Source organism: Pleurodeles waltl, chromosome 6, assembly GCF_031143425.1.
Source record: "Pleurodeles waltl isolate 20211129_DDA chromosome 6, aPleWal1.hap1.20221129, whole genome shotgun sequence".
Classification (NCBI taxonomy): Eukaryota; Metazoa; Chordata; class Amphibia; order Caudata; family Salamandridae; genus Pleurodeles; species Pleurodeles waltl.
In genome coordinates this window covers 381886542-381898651 of record NC_090445.1, presented here as the reverse complement: position 1 = coordinate 381898651, position 12110 = coordinate 381886542, and positions in this window count along the sequence as shown.

The following is a 12110-nucleotide window of genomic DNA, read 5'->3' as shown; positions in this document are numbered from 1 at the left end:
AAGCATGTAAGAAAAGGGATTTTTCTTTTAATTAAAATGTTCAACACCAACTACAGATAAAATGATTGTTGAATCCTCCAACCAATCTTTCCAAGACTTTTCCAGCTGTCCTTGACTAATGGATCAAATTGGTTCAATTGCAGAGCATGTGTATATAATAGCCTAGCAATCCTCCTTCTCTAAAAGCCTTATCTTCCATGAGAAGCTCAACATTAATATTGCTGTATTTCTCTGCGAAACCAATAGGAAGACTAGAACTACCAGCCAATAGCTCCCCAACCGAAGTCTTTGAGAAAATGATCAAGTAATGTACTACATTCTGCTAATCATGTTGCCATTGCTATTGCTCGCTTGTGCACAGAGTTGTTCTTGTGATCTCTGTGGTTCACACATGGATGCCTTCATTGAGACTCATGATACTCTGATTCCCAGACTTATCAGCCACAGTGCTAAGGTCTAGATGTGCTGTGGCAGAGAGTTTTGGCATAAGTAAACAGATTGTCACAGGAAGCAATGTGCGATTACTCGCTGTTGTCCTAATTGCATGAAATAAAATAGCACAAGTATTTACGATCCCCTGTTCTCAAGTGCTTTTTATTTGTGGATTACAGTGGGATTTCTCCAGTATTTTCTGACATTATAGACTCCACTGTTCAGGAGCTCTGAAAGCGATTATAAGAACTGTGTTTTTCAAGTCTGGCTCCTCGCAGCTTAGGCTGATAGAAGGTAGCTATGGCAAAGCAGCTTAGGCTGAACTAGGAGACATGCAAAGCTCCTACCATACCATCTATATCATATAGCACAATATCACAATAAAACACAATACTCAGAGTTACTAAAAATAAAGGTCCTTTATTTTAGTGATAATATGCCAAAAGTTTCTCAGAGAATACCCTCCCTTAGGAGGGAAGTAATATACACAAAATATATGCACACAAACCAAAACCAGGTAAGTCACAGTTAGAAAAGTAGTGCAAACAATGTAGAACACAATAGAATGCAATAGGGAGAAATAGGCCTATGGGCAACACATACCAAATACACCAAAAGTGAAATACGAACCACAAGTGGACCCCAGGCCTAGTGTAGTGTGTAGAGGGTTGCTGGGAGTGTAAGAAAACACTAAGGTTGTCCAAGATACCCCACCCCAAGACCCTGAAAAGTAGGAGTAAAGTTACCCTACTACCCCAGAAAGACAGTAAAGTTCAGATAGGGGATTCTGCAAGGACAACAACTGACTGCAAAACACTGAAGACAGATTCCTGGACCTGAGGACCTGTAAAGGAAGGGGACCAAGTCCAAGATTCACGCAAGTGTCCAGGGGGGGCAGGAGCCCACTAAACCCCGGATGGAGGGGCAAAAGGGCTGCCTCCCGGTGGAAGAAGCCAAAGATTCTGCAACAACGGAAGGTGCCAGGAACTTCTTCTATGGTCAGAAGATATCCCACGGCGTACAGGAGGATGCAGAGTTGTTTCCACGCAGAAAGACCGCAAACAAGCCTTGATAGCTGCAAGAGTCGTGGTTGAGGATTTTGGGTGCTGCTAGGGCCTAGGAAGGACTGGGAGGTCACCCCTTGGAGGAGGAGACAGAGGGGGCACTCAGCAACACAGAGAGCCTCTGCAGAAGCAGGCAGCACCCCCGGAAATACCAGAACAGGCACTGAGAATATCTGAGGACGACGATCAACTCAGAACAACAAAAGAGGGTCCCACGATGTCGGAGTCCAACTCAGCGAGTTGGGCAATGCAGGCCGGAGTGCTGGGGACCTGCGCTAGGCTGTGCACAAAGGAAGTCTTGCAAAATTGCACAGAAACCTGAGCAGCTGCAGTTCACACAGTACAAAGGATTACTGTCTGGCGTGGGGAGGCAAGGACTTACCTCCACCAAATTTGGACAGAAGGTCCACTTGGCTGTGTGAGACACTTGGGCCCAGCTCCTGTGTTCCAGGGACCATGCTCGTCAGGATGAGAGGGGACCCAGAGGACTGGTGATGCAGAAGTTTGGTGCCTGCGTTAGCAGGGGGAAGATTCCGTCGACCCATGGGAGATTTCTTCTTGGCTTCCAGTGCAGGGTGAAGGCAGACAGCCCTCAGAGCATGCACCACCAGGAAACAGTTGAGAAAGCCGGGAGGATGAGGTGCTACAATGTTGCAGGTAGTCTTTTTGCTACTTTGTTGCAGTTATGCAGGCATTCTGGAGCAGTCAGCGGTCGATCCTTGGCAGAAGTCGAAGAGAGAAGTGCAGAGGAACTCCAGTGAGCTCTTGCATTCGTTCTCTGGTGAGATGCCCACAGGAGAGACCATAAATAGCCCACAGAGGAGGATTGGCTACTGAGAAAGGTAAGCACCTATCAGGAGGGGTCTCTGACGTCACCTGCTGGCACTGGCCACTCAGAGCTGTCCATTGTGCCCTCACACCTCTGCATCCAAGATGGCAGAGGTCTGGGACACACTGGAGGAGCTCTGGGCACCACCCCTGGGAGGTGCTGGTCAGGGGAGTTGTCACTCCCCCTTCCTTTGTCCAGTTTAGTGCCAGAGCAGAGCTGGGGGGGATCCCTGAACCGGTGTAGACTGGCTTATGCAGAGAGGGCACCATCTGTGCCCTTCAAAGCATTTCCAGAGGCCAAGAGAGGCTACTCCTCCCAGGCCCTTCACACCTATTTCCAAAGGGAGAGGGTATAACACCCTCTCTCAGAGGAAATCCTTTGTTCTGCCTTCCTGTGATCAGGCTGCCCAGGCCCCAGGGGGCAGACACCTGTTTGAGGGGTTGGCAGCAGTTTGGCGGTACCCGAGCTCTGTGCTGGAGACCCGGGATGCATGGAATTGTCACCCCAATACCAATATGGTATTGGGGTGACAATTCCATGATCCTAGACATGTTACATGACCATGTTCAGAGTTACCATTGTGACGCTACATATAGGTATTGACCTATATGTAGTGCACGCATGTAATGGTGTCCCTGCACTCACAAAGTCCGGGGAATTTGCCGTGAACAATGTGGGGGCACCTTGGCTAGTGCCAGGGTGCCCACACTCTAAGTAACTTGGCATCTAACCTTCACCAAGTGAGGGTTAGACATATAGGTGACTTATAAGTTACTTATGTGCAGTGTAAAATGGCTGTGAAATAACGTGGACATCATTTCACTCAGGCTGCAGTGGCAGTCCTGTGTAAGAATTGTCAGAGCTCCCTATGGGTGGCAAAAGAAATGCTGCAGCCCATAGGGATCTCCTGGAACCCCAATACCCTGGGTACCTAGGTACCATATACAAGGGAATTATAAGGGTGGTCCAGTGTGCCAGTGAGAATTGGTAAAATTAGTCACTAGCCTGCAGTGACAAATTTAGAAAGCAGAGAGAGCATAAACACTGAGGTTCTGGTTAGCAGAGCCTCAGTGATACAGTTAGGCACAACACAGTGAACACACACAGGGCATATTTTATGAGCACTGGGGTCCTGACTAGCAGGATCCCAGTGACACATAGGCAAAAACAAACATACATACAGTAAAAATGGGGGTAACATGCCAGGCAAGATGGTACTTTCCTACACAACCCCCTCCCTCCAAACGAGGGACACTAAGGCTAACCTTGCCTAGATGAGTCTTCATTGTCTAAGTGGAAATATCTGGAGAGTCTATCTGCATTGGAGTGGGTACTCCCAGGTCTATGTTCCACTGTATAGTCCATTCCCTGTAAGGATATGGACCACCTCAACAATTTAGGGGTTTCACCTTTCATTTGTTTTAGCCAAAGTAGAGGTTTGTGGTCTGTCTGAACAATAAAGTGAGCACCAAACAGGTATGGTCTCAACTTTTTCAGTGCCCAGACCACAGCAAAGGCCTCCCTCTCTATGGCAGACCAACGCTTTTCTCTAGGGGTCAACCTCCTGCTGATAAAAGCAACAGGTTGATCCTGGCCATCAGTATTCAACTGTGATAGCACTGCCCCGCCCCTAATTCAGAAATATCAGTCTGGACTATGAATTTCTTGGAGTAGCAAAGGCTTTTTAGGACAGGTGCAGAGCACGTGGCCTGTTTGAGCTCAACAAAAGCTTTTTGACAGCTAGCAGTCCACAATACCTTTTTAGGCATCTTTTTGCTAGTGAGATCATTAAGAGGGGCTGCTATGGAGCCAGATTCTGGATGAATCTCCTATAGTACCATGTGAGGCCTAAAAAGGCTCTCACCTGGGTTTGAGTTGTAGGGGGAGTCCATTCCATAATGGTCTGAATTTTCCCCTGCAGTGGTGCAATCTGCTCCTCACCTACCAGGTGGCCCAGATAAACCACTTTCCCTTGCCCTATCTGGCACCTTGAGGCCTTGATAGTGAGGCCTGCCTTTTGCAGGGCCTCCAAAACTTTCCATAGGTGGACCAGGTGATCACCCCAGGTTGAGCTAAAGACAGCTATATCATCTAGATATGCTGCACTAAAAGCTTCCAACCCTTGAAGGACTGTGTCCACCAACCTTTCAAAAGTGGCATGTGCATTTTTCAGACCAAAGGGCATTACTGTGAATTGATAGTGCCCTCCAATGGTTGAGAATGCAGTCTTTGGTTTAGCATCTTCTGATAACCTAATCTGCCAATACCCTGCAGTTAGATCAAAAGTGCTTCAATACGTGGCAGAAGCCTATGAGCTCATCTGCCCTGGGTATAGGGTGAGCATCTGTCTTGGTTACTTGGTTGAGCCCCCTGTAGTCAACACAAAACCTCATCTCTCTTTTTCCATCTTTACTGTGAGGTTTAGGGATAAGCACCACTGGGCTAGCCCATGGGCTCTCTGAAGGCTCAATCACTCCTAAGTCTAGCATTTTCTGAACCTCTTGTTTAATGCAGTCCCTGACATGGTCAGGCTGCCTATAAATCTTACTTTTGACAGGTAAACTGTCTCCAGTATCAATTGTATGCTCACACCAAGTAGTGGTACCTGGTGTCAGTCAGAAGAGTTCAGAAAATTTACTTACAAGATTTATACAGTTATCTTTCTGCTCTGCATGAAGAAATCTGCAAGTACTTCTCCCTCCACTAAGCCATCAGCTTCAATGGTGGAGAAGAGATCAGGGAGAGAATCACTCTCTGCTTCCTGTCCCTCATCAGTTGCCATGAGCAGGGTGAGATCAGCCCTGTCATAGAAGGGTTTCGGGCGGTTGACATGGAGCACCCTAAGGGCACTCCTGACAGTGCCAAGGTCTACCAAATAGGTAACCTCACCCTTTTTCTCAACAATTAGATGGGGTCCACTCAATTTGTCTTGGAGCGCTCTTGGGGCCACAGGCTCCAATACCCACACCTTCTGTCCTGGGTGGTACTGAGTCAGGACTGCCTTCTTGTCATGCCATTGCTTTTGCAGCTACTGGCTGGCTTGAAGGTTTTTACTGGCCTTTTTCATATACTCAGCCATTCTTGATCTTAGGCCAAGTACATAGTCCACAATGTCCTGTTTAAGAGCTTTTAAAGGTTGTTCCCAACCCTCCTTAATAAGAGCAAGGGGACCTCTCACAGGGTGCCCAAAGAGGAGTTTAAAGGGGCTAAAGCCCACTCCTTTTTGTGGTACCTCCCTGTAAGCAAAAAGGAGGTTAGGTAACAGGACATCCCATCTCCTTCTGAGTTTTTCAGGGAGTCCCATTTTCATACCTTTGAGATTTTTATTAAACCTCTCAACCAGACCAGTTGTTTGTGGATGATAAAGGGTAGTGAACTTGTAAGGTACACCACCTTCCAAGATGGCAGAGGTCTGGGACACACTGGAGGAGCTCTGGGCACCTCCCCTGGGAGGTGCTGGTCAGGGGAGTGGTCACTCCCCCTTCCTTTGTCCAGTTTAGTGCCAGAGCAGGGCTGGGGGGGATCCCTGAACCGGTGTAGACTGGCTTATGCAGAGAGGGCACCATCTGTGCCCTTCAAAGCATTTCCAGAGGCCAAGAGAGGCTACTCCTCCCAGGCCCTTCACACCTATTTCCAAAGGGAGAGGGTATAACACCCTCTCTCAGAGGAAATCCTTTGTTCTGCCTTCCTGTGATCAGGCTGCCCAGGCCCCAGGGGGCAGACACCTGTTTGAGGGGCAAAGACATCCCATCTCCTTCTGAGTTTTTCAGGGAGTCCCATTTTCATACCTTTGAGATTTTTATTAAACCTCTCAACCAAACCAGTTGTTTGTGGATGATAAAGGGTAGTGAACTTGTAAGGTACACCACCTTCCTTCCACATTGCCTTGATGTATGCAGACATGAAGTTACTACCTCTGCTGACACCACTTCCTTAGGGAAACCCACTCTGGATAAGATTCACAGGAGGGCCTTTGCCACTGCAGGAACTGTAGTGGTCCTTAAGGGGATGGCTTCAGGGTACCTAGTGGCATGGTCCACTACCACCAGGATAAACCTATTGCCTGAAGCTGTTAGAGGGTCAAGGGGGCCAACTATGTCAACCCCTACCCTTTCAAAGGGCACCCCAACCACTGGAAGTGGAATCAAGGGGGCCTTTGGAGTGCCACCAGTCTTGCCACTGGCTTGGCAGGTCACACAAGAGCGACAACACTCGTTAGTGTGTTCTGACATATGAGGCCAGTGAAACAGGGGAACAAGCCTGTCCCATGTTTTCATCTGGCCCAAATGCCCAGCCATAGGAATGGCATGTGCCAAGGTAAGAAGAAACTCTCTGTACTGCCAGGGAATGACCAATCTCCTGGCAGCTCCAGGTTTAGGGTCCCTTGACTCAGTATACAAGAGGTTGTGTTCCCAATACACCTTATGGCTATCACTGACATCCCCATTCTGCTGCTTGACAGCTTGCTGTCTTAAACCCTCTAGTGTGGGACAGGTTTGCTGTGCCACACTCTGACCTTCCCTAGCAGGCCCACTGCACCCAAAAGCTCAGCAGTGTCTGGTGTAGGTTCTGCACAGGGAGAGGATTCCTCTTCCTCAAAAGGGGAATCTCCTGGAGAGGGAGTGATAGTGGGCAAGGATTTACCCTTTCTACCCCTAGCTTTTGGGAGCACTTGGTCCATTGTTCCAGGATCCAAGTTTCCCTGTCCTTTTCGCTTTTTGGCCTGAGCCCTTGTCAAAGCAAAAATATGCCCAGGAATGCCCAGCATTGCTGCATGAGCCTCCAACTCCACTTCAGCCAAAGCTGATGTCTCTGAACCATTGCCTAGCAAGCAATCTACAGGTAATTCAGTGGCTACCACAACTATTTTTGGACCAGTAACCCCCCCAGTTGAGATTCACAACAGCCATGGGGTGGCTAAGTGTGTTATTATGAGCATCAGTCACTTGGTACTGCTGACCAAGTAGGTGTTGATCAGGGTGAACCAGTTTCTCTATAACCATAATTACACTGGTTCCTGTGTCCCTGTAGGCCTCAACCTCAACACCGTTAATTAGGGGTAGTTGCTTTTACTTACCCATATTAAGGGGACAAGCAACCAAGCTGGCAAAATCAATGCCACTATCAGAGACTTAAACAGCCTCTGTGGTCTCCCTAGCAAGACCTACCCCAACTACACTGCCAATAGTGAGCCCAGCTACAGCCTTGGATTGGCTACTTCTAGTAGACTTCCCACCACCACTGCTATTACTAGGGGCACTAGAGGTTGCAGTTGGGGTTGTGGTGGTGGGAGGTTTGGTGTTTTTCTTTGGACAAGTGGAATCACTTGCCCAATGGCCTTGTACTTTGCATAAATAACACCAAGGCTCTTTCTGATTGTTAGAAGAGGATTTGGACCCACCAACCCCAGATGATTGTTGTGGTCCTGATGAAGACTCAGAATGCTTTTTATCTTTGTCCCCACCCTTGTCGGAAGATTTGCCATCCTTCTTCTTGCCATCCTTGTCAACCCCTGTATGAACTTTTCTGTTCACTCTTGTTCTGACCCATTTGTCTGCCTTCTTTCCCAAGTCAGATCTGAGTCTACCAAGTACTGGTGCAAGAAATCGGACACACAATTTTTAAGAATATGCTCTCTCAGGATCAGATTATACAGGCTTTCATAGTCATTCACCTTACTGCCATGCAAGCAACCCTCCAAGGCCTTCACTGAACAGTCTACAAAGTCTGTCCAGTCTTGAGAGGACCATCCAAGAGTGCATCCTTCAAAACTTTGTAGTTGTTAGCATCACTTTCTCTGACAGTAAGGAGCCTGTCCCTACCCTTGCCAGTGAAAGATAGCCACAAGATAGCAGCCCACTGCCTTTGAGGGACCAACTGTACCATACAGGCCCTCTCAAGTGCAGCAAACCACTTGTTAATGTCACCCCCCTCCTTGTAAGGGGGACTATCTTATGCAGGTTTCTGGAATCTTGCTCTCTAACAGGATTGCTATCAAAAACACTGCTGCTGCCACCATGAGGAACTAACCCCAATCTCTGTCTTTCCCTCTCTACATCCAGGGATTTCCTGTCTAAGGCCAGCTGCTGCTGTTTAGGCTTCAGCCTGGCCTCTTCAAACCTCAGCTTTCTGAGTTCCCTTTCCATTAAGTTATCCTCAGGGTGGGAGGCTTGGGAATGTTTAGATACAGAGGAAATTTGGGAATTGGCAGAGAGAGACCTGTCCCTAACTGGCTGGACCCTAGAAACCTGGCCTTTAGGAGTGAAAGATGCCCTACCAATGTTTGACCCTCTCCCACTACCAGTGTCATTAGGTGGCCTGCTAGATGGCAGGTCTTTGTAAGAACCATCCCCAATCTCTTCAAGGAACTCCTCTGAGTCTGACTGGGCACCCTCCCCTCCTACCTCCTGTCCCTTGGATGGACCAGACTGGTTCTGGTCATTCTCTAGGAGAAGGTTGAAGAGAAAGTCTTTTGTAGGATCCTTACCAATGCTTAAACCTCTTTCTATGCAGAGACCCCTCAAACTTTAAAAGTTTAAACTCTCATAGGTTGCTAGAATAATTTTGGAAGTGAGATCAACTGCAGACATGATAGAAAAGGTTTAGGACAGAGAGAGAAAAAAGTTTTAGAACTTTTGAAAGCACAGAGGAAAAACTTTTTCAAACTTTTTGAAAACTTTTAAAAGTTTTCAGAACTTTTCAGAAACTTTGTAGAAAGTTTTAGAGCAGAACAGTAAACTGTTTTGGTTCAATGTGTACATGTTGAAATATTTGGTATATGTTTTTCTCATGAAAAGCACCAATGACAAGGTGATAAAGCAGTTACAAGTACGTATGCCACCGCTGCACCACCAATGTAGGAAGCTGGCCTGGCTTATAGTGGGTACTACCAATCGACTCTAGTGCAGTACATTGATGACTTGCTGATTGTGTCCAAGACAAGGGACGAGTGTAAGTACAACTCGATTGCCCTGTTGAAAATTTGGACATAAAGGCCCTCATTACAACCCTGGCAGTCGGTGTTAAAGCGGCGGTAATATCGCCAACAGGTCAGCGGTAACAAAAATGGAATCATGAACACGGCAGAAACCGGGAACACAGACAGCCACTATAACACTTCGACCACCTCGGCGGTAGCAACAAACACCACAGTGGTAACCGGCAAAAGCCAGGCGGAAGACAATATACCGCCCACCCCCTTACAACCTGCCCATCCGCCAGCTTTTCCGGGGCGGTACCAACGCCATCAAAAGCACTGCAGAAACAGTACTTTGAAGGGAAACCACTCACTTTTCGACACTCAAGGAAGAACCAGAATGCCATGGAGCCCGAGCTGCAGGTCTTCCCCATGCTGCTGTTTCTGCTCATATACCTGGAGTACCAACGGCGGCAGCAGAGACGACCACGGTGAGTACTGCACTAGCACATAGGGGAGGGGGGAGGAAAAGAGAGTGACACACACACGCAACACACCCACCCCCCACCCTCACTCCCAACACCATACACACAAACACATGAACAACATTACATATACACCCCGTAACCTTTTGGAATAATGCAAGGATAAAAGGAATGGAGTCAAATGAGTGTTATATTAGAAATAGTCTGAAATACGTTAATAATTCAAAAACAGTATTTACAAAATATACAATATGTATAAAAGGCGGGACAATGTCCACTCAAAATGTCCATGGCCCACTTGCCAAAACACATAGGCCAAGCCCACTGCTTGACTCCTGCCTCAATACAGAGAGAACACTGCAGGGACATCAGTTCAAAAACACACATGCACCTCAGGGGGATCGGGAAGAGGGGGGCACCTCAGCTGGAAGATGGTACAAAGCCACTGCTCCTGGAGGGGGCTACATGCCCACAGCGATGTCCTGGGGAGTGCTAAGCCACAGTCTCTCAAGTGGGTGGTTTGCCCACTGCTTGGTCCTGGGGAGTGCAAGGTCACAGTCTCTCAAGTGGGTGGTTTGACCACTGCTTGGTCCTGAGGAGTGCAAGACCACAGTCTCTCAAGTGGGTGGTTTGACCACTGCTTGGTCCTGGGGAGTGCAAAGCCACAGTCTCTCAAGTGGGTGGTTTGCCCACTGCTTTGTCCTGGGGAGTGCAAAGCCACAGTCTCTCAAGTGGGTGGTTTGCCCACTGCTTGGTCCTGGGGAGTGCAAGGCCACAGTCTCTCTAGTGGGTACCGGTTTTCCACTGGTTCTGGAGAGGGCTTGGGGCCCAGTGTGCTTCATCCTGCCAAGGATACGGTGAGTGGATGCCTTCCTCCACTGGTTCTGGAGGGGGTCCTGTGCCCAGTGTGCTTCATCCTGCCAAGGATAGGGTGAGTGGATGCCTTCTTCCACTGGTTTTGGAGGGGGCCCTGTGTCCAGTGTGCAGCATCCTGCCAAGGTTAAGGTGAGTGGATGTCTTCTTCCACTGGTCTGGAGGGAGCTTGGTGCCCAGTGATGCAGCACATGGGGTATGCAAGGTCACAGTCACTCACCTGGGTGTCAGATCCACATGAATGTCTGTGGGCAGGATGCATGATACACCATGGATGCATGACTACAGTCCATCCGCCAATGGGGACGGCTGTACAGTGGTTGCAGTGCCAGTGCAGGTGGCGGTGCTGCCAGTGGTTGGGGAAGGATCCGGCCCTTTCCCTGCAGCCTCGGACGGCTGCCCACCGGGGCTGCTGCTGCTGGTGGCGGTGCTGCTTGTGGTGGTGCAGGTGGCGGTGCTGGCCGTGGTGCACCTGGTGGTGGTGTCCGCGGTGCAGCTGGCGGTACTGCCAGTGGAGAGGGGAGGCTGCAGCCCTTCCCCTGCAGCCTCGGACAGCTGCTCACTGGGACTGCTGCTGCTGGTGGTGGTGCTTCTTGCGGCGGTGCAGGTGGTGCTGCTGGCCGCGGTGCAGCTGGCGGTGGTGGCCAGGGGGGAGGTGGCGGTGGTGGCCGCGGTGCAGGTGGTGGCACTGCCAGTAGAGGGGGAAGGCTCCAGTCCTTCCCTGCAGCTGGGCCTCCGCAGTCTTCCTTGCCAGTGGCGCAGGTCCTCCCACCTTTTGCGGCAGTGGGTGCTCTGCCTGTCAAAGACCCCCAGGGTCCGCACCTCCTTGGCGATGGCATGCCAAATACCCTTTTTCTGATGGGCGCTAACATGCACGGAAATATGCATAGAAAAAAGGGATTAGTAATACCGTCCGGACTGTTACACTCAAGTCCCACAATGTCCCTCCCGCACAGACTTTGACCACCAGACATGCAGCACTCTACCCAGGACCCCTCAGCCCCCCAGACACGAGGCATAGACACACAGCACTCCATACACTCATGGCCCACGCATCATGCTCACAGTGTACTCACCTGGTTGTCTGGAGGACCATACAGTGAAGCTTACTGGGGTAGGACCACATCCACCATTCTCTCCAAATCCTCCAAAGTGAAGGCGGGGGCCCTTTCCCCAGACACTCGATCCATTGTTGCTTCCACACACAGGTCACAACAGCACTTGCAGTATAGGTCCTCTCCTGTTGAAGGTCAGGTAGCAAGTAATTGAACAGTTAGAAAACGGTGGTCACGTCCGCAGCAGTACGTACCATCACCACCGGCGTACATCCCCATTGACTTCTGGAACCCATAGGGCTCAATGATAACCAATGCGAAGTTGCACAGCGGTCATTGACCACAACGGCACTACGCCAACAGAATTACCACATTTCCACCTGTCTCTCCTCAGAGGTCAGGCAGCCGCCACTTCAGGGTGGCACAGGCCATGGCATCCAACTGCATCACAGCAGA